The sequence below is a fragment of the Nicotiana tabacum genome, chromosome 6, assembly GCF_000715075.1.
Source record: "Nicotiana tabacum cultivar K326 chromosome 6, ASM71507v2, whole genome shotgun sequence".
NCBI classification, from domain to species: domain Eukaryota; kingdom Viridiplantae; phylum Streptophyta; class Magnoliopsida; order Solanales; family Solanaceae; genus Nicotiana; species Nicotiana tabacum.
The window spans coordinates 196333523-196344170 of NC_134085.1; positions in this window are offsets into that span (position 1 = coordinate 196333523).

Genomic DNA, 10648 nt, shown 5'->3' on the forward strand with positions numbered 1-10648 from the left:
AAGACTCAGTCGGGGACATAATGTTGGAGCTGACTATAGGTCCAGTAGAATTCACAATGGAATTCCAAGTGCTGGATATAGCTGTTTCCTACAATTTGCTATTAGGGCGACCATGGATCCATGCCGCTAAAGTAGTACCATCAACACTTCATCAGATGGTCAAGTTTGAATAGGACAGATAGGAAATAGTTGTGCACGGCGAAGATAATTTGTGCGCTCACAGCAACACCATTGCGCCATTCATTGAAGTGGAAGATGACAAGTGACCATGGGTCTACCAAGTTTCTGACGCAATGTCAGTCGAGAAAGTTCCAGAAGGGAAGTGTATCCCAAATCCGAAGATAACTGCCGCATCAGTCATGGTAGCGTATGAAATGTTGAAGAATGGTTTTGTACCAGGAAAGGGTTTGGGATCAGCTCTGCAAGGCATCATACAGCCCGTGTCTCTTCCTGAAAACTTGGGAACATTTGGTCTAGGATTCAAGCCCACACCCGCAGACATAAAAAGAGCCAAGAAATTGAAACAGAGGGCATGGGTCCTTCCAAAGCCGGTCCCACGTCTTTCCAGATCATTTGTCAAGTCTGGTACGAGGAGTCACCCAGTGACAGCAATTCCCAGTTCTGTGATTGATCCGGACAAGGAGTTAATTGAAAGATTTGAGAAGTTGTTCGACAGTGTGAACATGGTGGAAATTGGAGAAGGTTCTAGCAACGCAGAAGTGCAATTTGTCGGGCCAACAACAAAGCTTAATAATTGGAAGGCTACTCCTCTCCCTACTCGGAAGGAGTCTTGGTAGTTTGCTTTGATTTTCCTTTAAGTTTGTACGGATTATTCCAGGGTTGTAATCCAGATTTTATTTTTTCAGTCTGTTTGAGTGGGCAATTCTTGTTATCTTTTATCATTCAATAAAATACAATTTCCCTTTCTTCATCATTCCTGATGGTTTTCCTTTTTGTTTTGTTTTCTTTTCTATACAGTTCTTTTTACGTTGGTTCTAATGACATGACATGCATAAGGAATCCTCAGCCCAGTATTAAAAATCAATCTGATTCCGAAATATTAGTTCAAGAAGTAGAGTGTGATTACGAATCAGAATACGATGATGAGGATGAAGCCTTCGAAGAGATTAGTAAGGAGTTAATTCACTTCGAAAAAAAACCCAAACCCAACCTGAATGACACAGAAGCCATCAATTTAGGGGACACAGACAATGTCCGAGAGACTAAAATAAGTGTCCACCTCGAGCCAAAAATCCGGGAGGAGTTAATCAAAACACTCATCGAGTACAAAGATGTTTTTGCGTGGTCATATGACAACATGCCGGGTTTAAATACTAATTTAGTGGTCCACAGATTGCCCACTGATCCAGCATTCCCTCCCATCAAGCAAAAGTTGAGGAAATTCAAAACTGATATGAGTGTGAAGATTAAAGAAGAAGTTACCAAGCAGTTGGATGCAAAGGTTATTCGGGTCACTCGATATCCTATTTGGTTGGCTAATGTCGTGCCTGTACCGAAGAAGGACGGCAAGATCAGAGTATGCGTCGATTACCACAATCTCAACAAAGCAAGTCCAAAGGATAACTTCCTACAACCCAATATCCATATTTTGATCGATTATTGTGCCAAGTGTGAGATTGGATCTTTTGTGGATTGCTATGTCGGGTATCATCAGATTCTGATGGATGAAGAAGATGTTGAAAAGACGGCATTCATCACACCATGGGGAACTAATTGCTACCGGGTAATGCCATTTGGTTTGAAGAATGCTGGGGCAACTTATATGAGGGCAATGACTACTGTGTTTCATGATATGATACACACGGAGATTGAGGTATATGTAGATGATGTGATCATAAAATCAAAGCATCAGGCCAATCATGTCGGGGATTTGAGGAAATTCTTCCAGAGGCTTCGCAGGTACAACCTCAAGCTGAACCCCGCCAAGTGTGCATTTCGTGTTCCATCCGAAAAACTGTTGGGATTCATAGTCAGCCGGCGAGGCATCGAATTGGACCCATCAAAGATCAAAGCCATAAAAGAATTGCCCCCTTCGAGGAACAAGACTGAAGTGATGAGTCTGTTAGAAAGGTTGAACTATATCAGCAGATTTATTGCTCAGCTCACGACAACTTGTGAGCCTATTTTCAAGTTGCTGAAGAAGGACGCTGCGATCAAGTGGACTGATGAGTGTCAAGAAGCATTCAATGAGATAAATGGATACTTGTCTAACCCGCCTGTGATGGTACCACCAGAACTAGGGAGACCTTTGATTCTTTACTTGACTGTCCTAGAAAATTCATTTGGCTGTATACTGGGGCAGCATGACGTCACCGGCAGGAAAGAACAGGCCATCTACTATCTTAGCAAGAAGTTCACGACTTATGAGGTTAAGTACACTCACCTAGAAAGGACATGTTGCGCCCTAACTTGGGTGGCACAAAAATTGAAACATTATTTGTCATCCTACACTACTTACCTCATTTCACACTTGGATCCATTGAAGTATATCTTTCAAAAGCCAATGCCGACAAGAAGACTTGCGAAGTGGCAGATTTTTCTCAAAGAGTTTGACATAATCTATGTGACTCGGACTGCGATGAAAGCCCAAGCATTGGCCGATCATTTGGCCGAGAATCCGATTGATGATGAGTACGAGCCATTGAAAACTTACTTTCCCGATGAAGAGGTGATGCATATCGATGAACTGGAGCAAATTCAAAAACCAAGCTGAAAACTTTTCTTTGATGGGGCGGCTAACATGAAAGGAGTCGGAATAGGAGCTGTGCTTATTTCTGAAACAGGGCATCACTATCCTATCACGGCTTAACTTCATTTTTATTGTACCAACAATATGGCTGAGTACGAGGAATGCATTTTGGGTTTGAGGCTAGCTGCAGACATGGATGTCCAGGAAGTTTTGGTCTTGGGAGACTCGGATCTTCTGGTACATCAAATTCAAGGAGAATGGGAAACACGAGATTTGAAGCTCATACCATACCGACAATGTTTGCATGATCTTTGTCAACGGTTTTGATCAGTGGAGTTTAGGCATATTCCTAGGGTCCATAATGAGGTCGCCGATGCTTTAGCTACCCTAGCGTCAATATTGCACCATCCGGACAAAGCCTATGTCGATCTTTTGCACATTCAAGTACGAGATCAGCATGCTTACTACAACATGATTGAAGAAGAACTTGATGGCGAACCGTGGTTTCATGACATCAAGGAGTACATCAAAATGGGGATATATCCAGTGCAAGCCACGGGGGATCAGAAGAGAACAATTCGACGGTTGGTGAGTGGATTCTTCTTAAGTGGAGGAGTTTTGTCTAAAACAACATCAGACCTTGGATTGTTAAGATGCATATATGTTAGACAAGCTACGACTGTCATGTCTGAAGTACATTCAGGAGTTTGCGGACCACATATGAGCGGGTATGTGCTGGCAAAGAAAATTCTCCGAGCTGGTTATTATTGGCTCACCATGGAGCGAGATTGTATCAGTTTTGTGTGCAAATGTCATCAATGCCAGATACACGGAGATTTGATTCATTCTCCACTATCGGAGTTGCATACGATGTCGGAACCATGGCCCTTCGTTGCTTGGCGCATGGATATCATTGGACCAAATTATCCAGCAGCATCCAACGGGCATAGATTCATTCTGGTAGCCATTGATTATTTCACCAAGTGGGTTGAGGCCAAAACTTTTAAATCGGTGACCAAGAAAGCAGTGGTCAATTTTATTCACTCAAATATCATATGTCGATTCGGAATCCCAAAGGTGATCATCATCGATAATGGTGCTAATCTTAACAGTAAATTGATGGAAGAGGTATGCCATCAGTTTAAGATTACACATCACAATTCTACCCCATATCGTCCCAAGGTGAAAGGAGCAGTTGAGGCAGCCAACAAAAACATAAAGAAGATACTTCGGAAAATGGTAGAAAGTTCCAGGCAATGGCATGAAAAATTACCGTTTGCGTTGCTGGGTTATCGCACTACTGCCCGTACTTCAGTAGGTGTAACTCCTTATTTGTTGGTATATGGAACTGAAGCAGTGATACCTGCGGAAGTTGAAATCCCGTCCCTTTGGATTGTCGCTGAGGCTGAAATTGATGATAATGAGTGAGTCAAAACCCGTTTGGAGCAGTTGAATTTGATTGATGAAAAAAGATTGGCAGCAGTGTATCATGTCCAGTTATATCAAAAGAGAATGGCAAGAGCATATAACAAAAACGTACGTCCCCGGAAGTTTGAAGTGGGCCAGCAGGTGTTGAAACGTATCCTTCCACACCAAGCTGAAGCGAAAGGCAAGTTCGCCCCAAATTGGCAAGGGCCATTCATTGTGACCAGAGTATTGTCCAATGGTGCTTTATGTTTAACAGATATCGAAGGAAAATGCATAGACATGGCTATCAATGCTGATGCAGTAAAAAGATATTATATATGATTTCTTTGGTATAATTGTTGATTGTTTGTATTTGGCATTATTTCGAAGATTGAAATGACGAAGGCAATTTGTTCTACTATCTAAATACTTTACCCTTTTGTTCCCCCTTTTGAGCCTTATTTCTTTCTTTCATACCCCTTTTTTGGAATCAATAACGAAAAAGAGAGAAAAAGAAAGAAAAAAAAAGAGAAAAGAAAAGAAGTAAAAAGTATAACAACAAGGAAATTCATGTGTGAACTACGTTTGACCTGATTCCTGTTAAGGATACGTAGGCAACTTCATGGCTCGGTCAAAGTGAAATAAAATATCCAAAGACCCCCAAGCAAGGAACTGGGGCAGAGGTTATATTTGTAATAAGAAATGTGATTCTAAAAGTTGTAATTTTAAACCCATGTCAAAATTATTTTGAGCCTTTGATACCATTTCTTTCTAACCTCATCCAAAAGCCCACATTACGGTCCAAAGAAAGACCTTCCGATCAGTTTTTGAGAGATGCCAAGTCGAGCAAATAGAGGTGATTCATATCAGAGTAATACTCTGGTCCAAGTAGGGAAAGTAATGAACATGAGAGAGTCTTATTGGTGAAAACCCTCATGGGCACCATGAGGCAACGAAAGCTGAGAGAAAATAAAAATGAGAGAGTCTTATTGGTAAAAACTTTCACAGGCACCATCAGGCGATAAGTAATTGAGGAATCAGCAAATGAGAGAGGTTTGTCGGTGAAAACCCTTCGGGGCACCGCAAGTCGAACAAGGTCCGTAAAGATAGCGGAAAGTAAATTTGGGTTATGGAAGATCTTGGAGCACAAAGCAAAACAATTGGAAAAAAGGTTGGTTAAATAGACTGGGCTGATTAATCCAAATGCATACCATGATCACTGGCGCCGGTGATTCCGCTCAGATAAGTCCCTTTTCCTATCTCCAACAGTCATCCAAATTTGGATTCTTTTCTTTATTCTTAAAATCCTTGCATTTCATTGCTGTTAATTTTACTTCTCTAAAGCTCTTCCAAGTTTAGCCTTGTAAGAAGGAATTTCAAAGCTTACTACCAGTTTCGGAATTGCACAAAGCAAAATGCAGCTAGAACGTGCCAAAGATGATATGATAAAAAATGGGACCTATGGTGTAAGCAAAAGTCAAAACGGTGGAATGGTTCAGTAATGTCGTGGGAGATATACGGTTTCAGGCAGAAAGGTCAGGAGGGGAGAATAGCAGTTGGGGATCTTGTAGTTAAGGATCAGTCAAAAGGTCAAAACAATCTTTTCGATCAGTTCAAGGAAGTTGGACGAAGCAAAGAATAGCAAAGAGAAAACCACCTCCAGCAAGAATGCCACAACGAACCACCACGTTTTAAACTGACAAAATTTTCTTTGATTTGAAATAGGGGCAAAAATGGCATTTGTTTCGGGAAATCGTCCGTAGGGAGAGTAAGTACTAGGCAGATTTGATCGCGGAAATTCTTAGGACCCTCCTGGAAAATGGGACCTAGTTTAAAATTCAACATAACCATGCGGAATTTGGCATAAATGCACCATAGAGGATCATAAGTGGAGCTCCGAAGTTTGTATGTTTGAGATACACTTTGGACATTACCCCACGAGAACAAAGATTCTGACTTCTCTTCTTTCCCAGATTAATGATTATGATTTTCTGCTCCCTCAACTTTTTCCCCCAGCAGAAAACACCATCTTTTTCCACCTTTTCCCCAATTTAATCAGAAATTCTCAGGACCCTCCTGGAAAATGGGACCTAATTTAAAAATCGAAAAAATTGTAAAAAGCAAGATCTAGCATAAGTGTACCCAAAAGGAATATAAGTCGATTTCAAAGTTTGCATGCTTAAGATAGGATTGAATGAGGAGTTTTCAGGACCCTCCTGGATAATGGGGAGTAGTTTAAGACCCTCTTAGATAACAAGATTTAGTAAAATCACACCTTTAGAAGATACAACTTAGATTTAAAATTGTCATTTAATTAAGAGTTCTCAGGACCCTCCTGGAAAATGGGACCTAACTTTCAAGTTCTTATTGATATTTGGTTATGTGATCCATTTTACACTTACATTTGTGCCCAGTCACCAAAATGGGGCAGAAAATTTTCTTTGTTTTGTCTATTTTTGTTGGTGTATCAGCAATCAGACGTCCACATGAAGAACAAGGAACAACAGTTCGAGTTTCAGCAATCAGGAGCCCGCGTGGAGAACAAGGGAGTACAATTTAAATTTTAGCTTTCAAATTCTTCGCTTTGTTCATTTTGAAGTCAGAAGCTCGCCTGGAGAGCAGGGAATACACTCGGCAGTCAAGAACCCACCTGAAGAACAAGGGAATACAATTCAAATTTTAAATAATCAGGAACCCGCCTGGAAAACGAAGGGAAGAAGCGATTCAAGTTTAGGCAAATCAGGCATCCACCTGGAGAACGATGAAAAGTAGTTGAAGATTTAGTAATTAGGCGTCCACCTGGAGAACAAGGAACAACGATTCAAGTTCAGGCAAATCAAGTATCCACTTGGAGAACAAGGAGAAGCAGTTGAAGATTTAGTAATCAGGCGTCCACCTGGAGAACGAGGAACAACAATTCAAGTTTCAGTGGTTAGACGTCCACCTGGAGAACAAGGTGATACAATTCAAGTTCAGGCAATCAGACGTCCACCTGGAGAACGAAGAAAAGTAGTTGAAGATTCAGCAATCAGGCGTCCATCTGGAGAACAAGGGAATACAATTCAAGTTTCAGTAATCAGGTGTCCAAATGGAGAACGAAGAGAAAAGCAATTCAGGTTCGAGTAATCAGGAGCCCGCCTATATAACAGAGGATAGGCAACAATGGTCGAAGGAAGACGTTTTGAGGTTCAACAATCAGGCACCTGTCTGGAGGAGAGGGAAAGCATCTCAAGAATACAATTCGAGTCAACAGCAAAGGAACAACTGAGGGAAATATAAATCAACAAGGTAACAACAGTCACAAGACCAAGTTCGAAAATAAATCACTGTAAAGCATAGATTATGGCTTAGTCTAGCTTCTTCATTTTTGTCATGGTGTAATAAGGATGTCAGTAAGCAGTATCAGCAGCAACAACAGTAATAGTGAAACCACAACTCATGGTAGTCCCAGCTACCGAAACTTCCCGAACTACAGTGACCTGATTCCTTTATAGCCAAGGATATGTAGGAAACCTTTGAAGCAGAGGTTCAGTCAAATTCTTTCAAAAATGCTTGCCACGGAGTTTTCAAACGGGCAAAAATCGCTCGTATCCGCTCACTTTATCTTTGCACGAAAACTCTTCATGTTTCCGGGCAAAGAGGAGCAGCTGTGAGCACGTAATATTTGCCTCACATGAATTATTCCAAAAGAATTCTCAAAATTAGGTCTTTTTCTTTAGTTATGCATTATTCTAGGAATTACTGTGCAATTTTCCTGATTGTTTATATATATTTGTATACATGTTTAATTTTATTAACGCATTGAAAATACAAAAAATATAGTATCTGCATTTAGGATTTGATTTTTACAGTTTTTCAGATTAATTAAATGATTAGGTGATTTACAAAAAATGAAAGTTCAAAAATAATAACATATTTTTGTATTTTTAATCAAATTGTGTGATTTTCTTTTAATTTAGTATGTAATTATTCGTGATAATTATCATTTAGAGTTAATTAGTATTTTAAAATTAATTTGGATTTTAGTTTTAATTTTTGAAAAAAGGGAAGAAAAGAATTAAGTAAAAGAAAAGGAAGTCGGAAATGGGCCAAATTCAGTTTAATTCAAGAAGCCCAAACGATTACCCAAAACCAAAGCCCAACCGGTCCAGCCCCTACCAGAACCAAACGACGTCGTTTGGACACGCTTTGATCAGGACCGTTGATCTCCTCTGATCAAACGGTCCCAAGCCTTCCCACAACCCGACCCATTCCCATACCCGGACCGCCCGATAGAACTCCAAACGACCCCGTTTTTCCTTTCCTAACTGATCTGGGCCATCGATCTCCTCTAATCCAACGATCCCGGTTAATTCTTCATTTTAATATGCCAAATACTCCCCCCATTCGTCTCTTCAGAGACCAAAACACATACCACCACACACCACTGCCTTTCGCCCGCCGAAAATCACCCATGGCGGCGGACGGTGGCCAAACAACCCCAGAAATACACCCCGGAACCCCTTCGACCTCCCCATTCCAAATATCCAAACACCTCTCTTCGAATCATAGCCAAGCGTCTCGAATCTTCAATCGAAGTTTAGTAAAAAACCCTAGTCTATCCAATCACTCTTATCTTTACACCATAGAACCACCCCGAGCCCATCTTACCAAATCCATCATTAGTTTCCTTCGAATCTAACCAAGACTCGTCGAATTTTAAATCCAAGTTTTAACCCTAAAAGTTCAAAATCAATTTCCATTGAACCTGATGGCATGCATCGAGTCAAGCCTCTAGTTTTCTATGATTAGAAGGTCGATTCACTATAAAACCGATGTTACTCATTTGTTCTAGACAAAGAACAAATGAGTAACATCAATTTCGGGTGAATCGAAGTATCAAGGGTAATTTCAAGTCTAGCCGGTGAGTTCCCTTTATTGTTTTCTGTTCCTCTTTAAATCCATTTCACCTCTGCCTCTTCTCCTTCTCTTCTACATATGTTTTTGATTGGTCAATTTTTCTGAGTAAAGTTACGACTAGCTTCGAACTCGATTTCTTTGCTTTAGGTTAGTTTATTTCTTCATATTTATTTCTGTTAATTTCAATTTTCCTTTTAAATTTATTTGGTCCTGTTTGTTTTGATTTCTGATTGTAGGTTTGTTTTACAGATTCTGTGAATAGTTGTTTAAAGTTCATGGATTTGCCTTTGAATCAATAGGCTGTCAATTTCTAATTTAGGTTTATATTATTCTAATAGGCAGCATATTAGTATCCTCGTGATGTTTTGATTCCTTGTTAAGATGATTATGTTAAATGTGTCAAAGGTCAAATCTCAAATAGGCTCTTCAATTTTTGTTTCTTGTTAATGTCAGTTTAGATTGTTCATATGAAGGGTTATTTTTGACTCTGTTTCAATGCTAAACCTATTTAGGTTTCAGAAACTGATGCCCTTTGGTTTTGTTGCCTAGCAGTTCTGTAAATGTTTATAACTTTCAGAGATTCTAATTGAATAATTATGAACTTAAAGGGTTAATCTGGGAATTATTCAATAAAAGGAGATTGTTTACCTAACTTAGGAAGTAGTGGTAGGGTAGAAACTGCATTAATGAATTAATTAAAAGCACTAGGTTAGTGGAATGAATTAAAAAATAGAAAAGGGCATTGATAGTGGAAACTACACTCGTTTAAGGACCCTTTTAAGAGCTGGAAATCAAAAGAACATGGGGGGTGATTAAAAGGCTAAGGGATACACATGGTAAGGGAACATACAAGCTGTAAAGGGAAAAAAATTGAATAAAAAGGGAGTTGGCTCTAGTCTTTAAATAGACACACAAGGATAGACACACACAGAGACAAGGGAGGGCTGAGGAGATTAGAAAGAAAAACTTTCTTAGAGAGATACCTACTTAAGAGAAGGTACAGACCTAAGGGAAGAGGGAAGGACTCAAAAACGAAAAACTGAAACTGCTAAAAATTTGGCTACTGTTCCATTGAGCTTTGATTTGATTTCTAAAGTTTTCAATTTCTGAAATAGTTTCCGGGCTATCTAGTATGAAATGATTTGAGTTTGATATTTTAGAAAGTTTGGTTTTTAAAGTTCTGGCCGCGTTCTCATGAGTGTTGCACTTCGTTTCTTGGTTTAAAACTAGTTTACCTGGTGGTTTCTTTTGCTGATCACTGTTATTGCTACTGTCTTGCTACTGCTTCCTCATTTTCCGTGTTGTTTTCGAATTTCAGGTACTTTTCTTTAGCTTATGAGTACAGTACGACTGCTGGACATGTAATTCTAACGAAATTCTGGTTGAATAGAAGCTGCATTTGAATTTGACTTCCCATGTTTCTCTTGTTGTTTCAATATTACGTAGTTAGGCTTTGAATTACAAATGTCAGTTAGGTTTTCTAAATTCGTGCGTAAAGAGTAGTCTGCAGTAGTAAGTTCGCATTTGTATTGATGTATGAACTATGGATTCCATTTACTTATTTTTCTTTTAACGAATCTAAGTGGGTGCTAGTTAAAAGATTTATTAAGGTTTTGTATAAAGGTTTAGTGT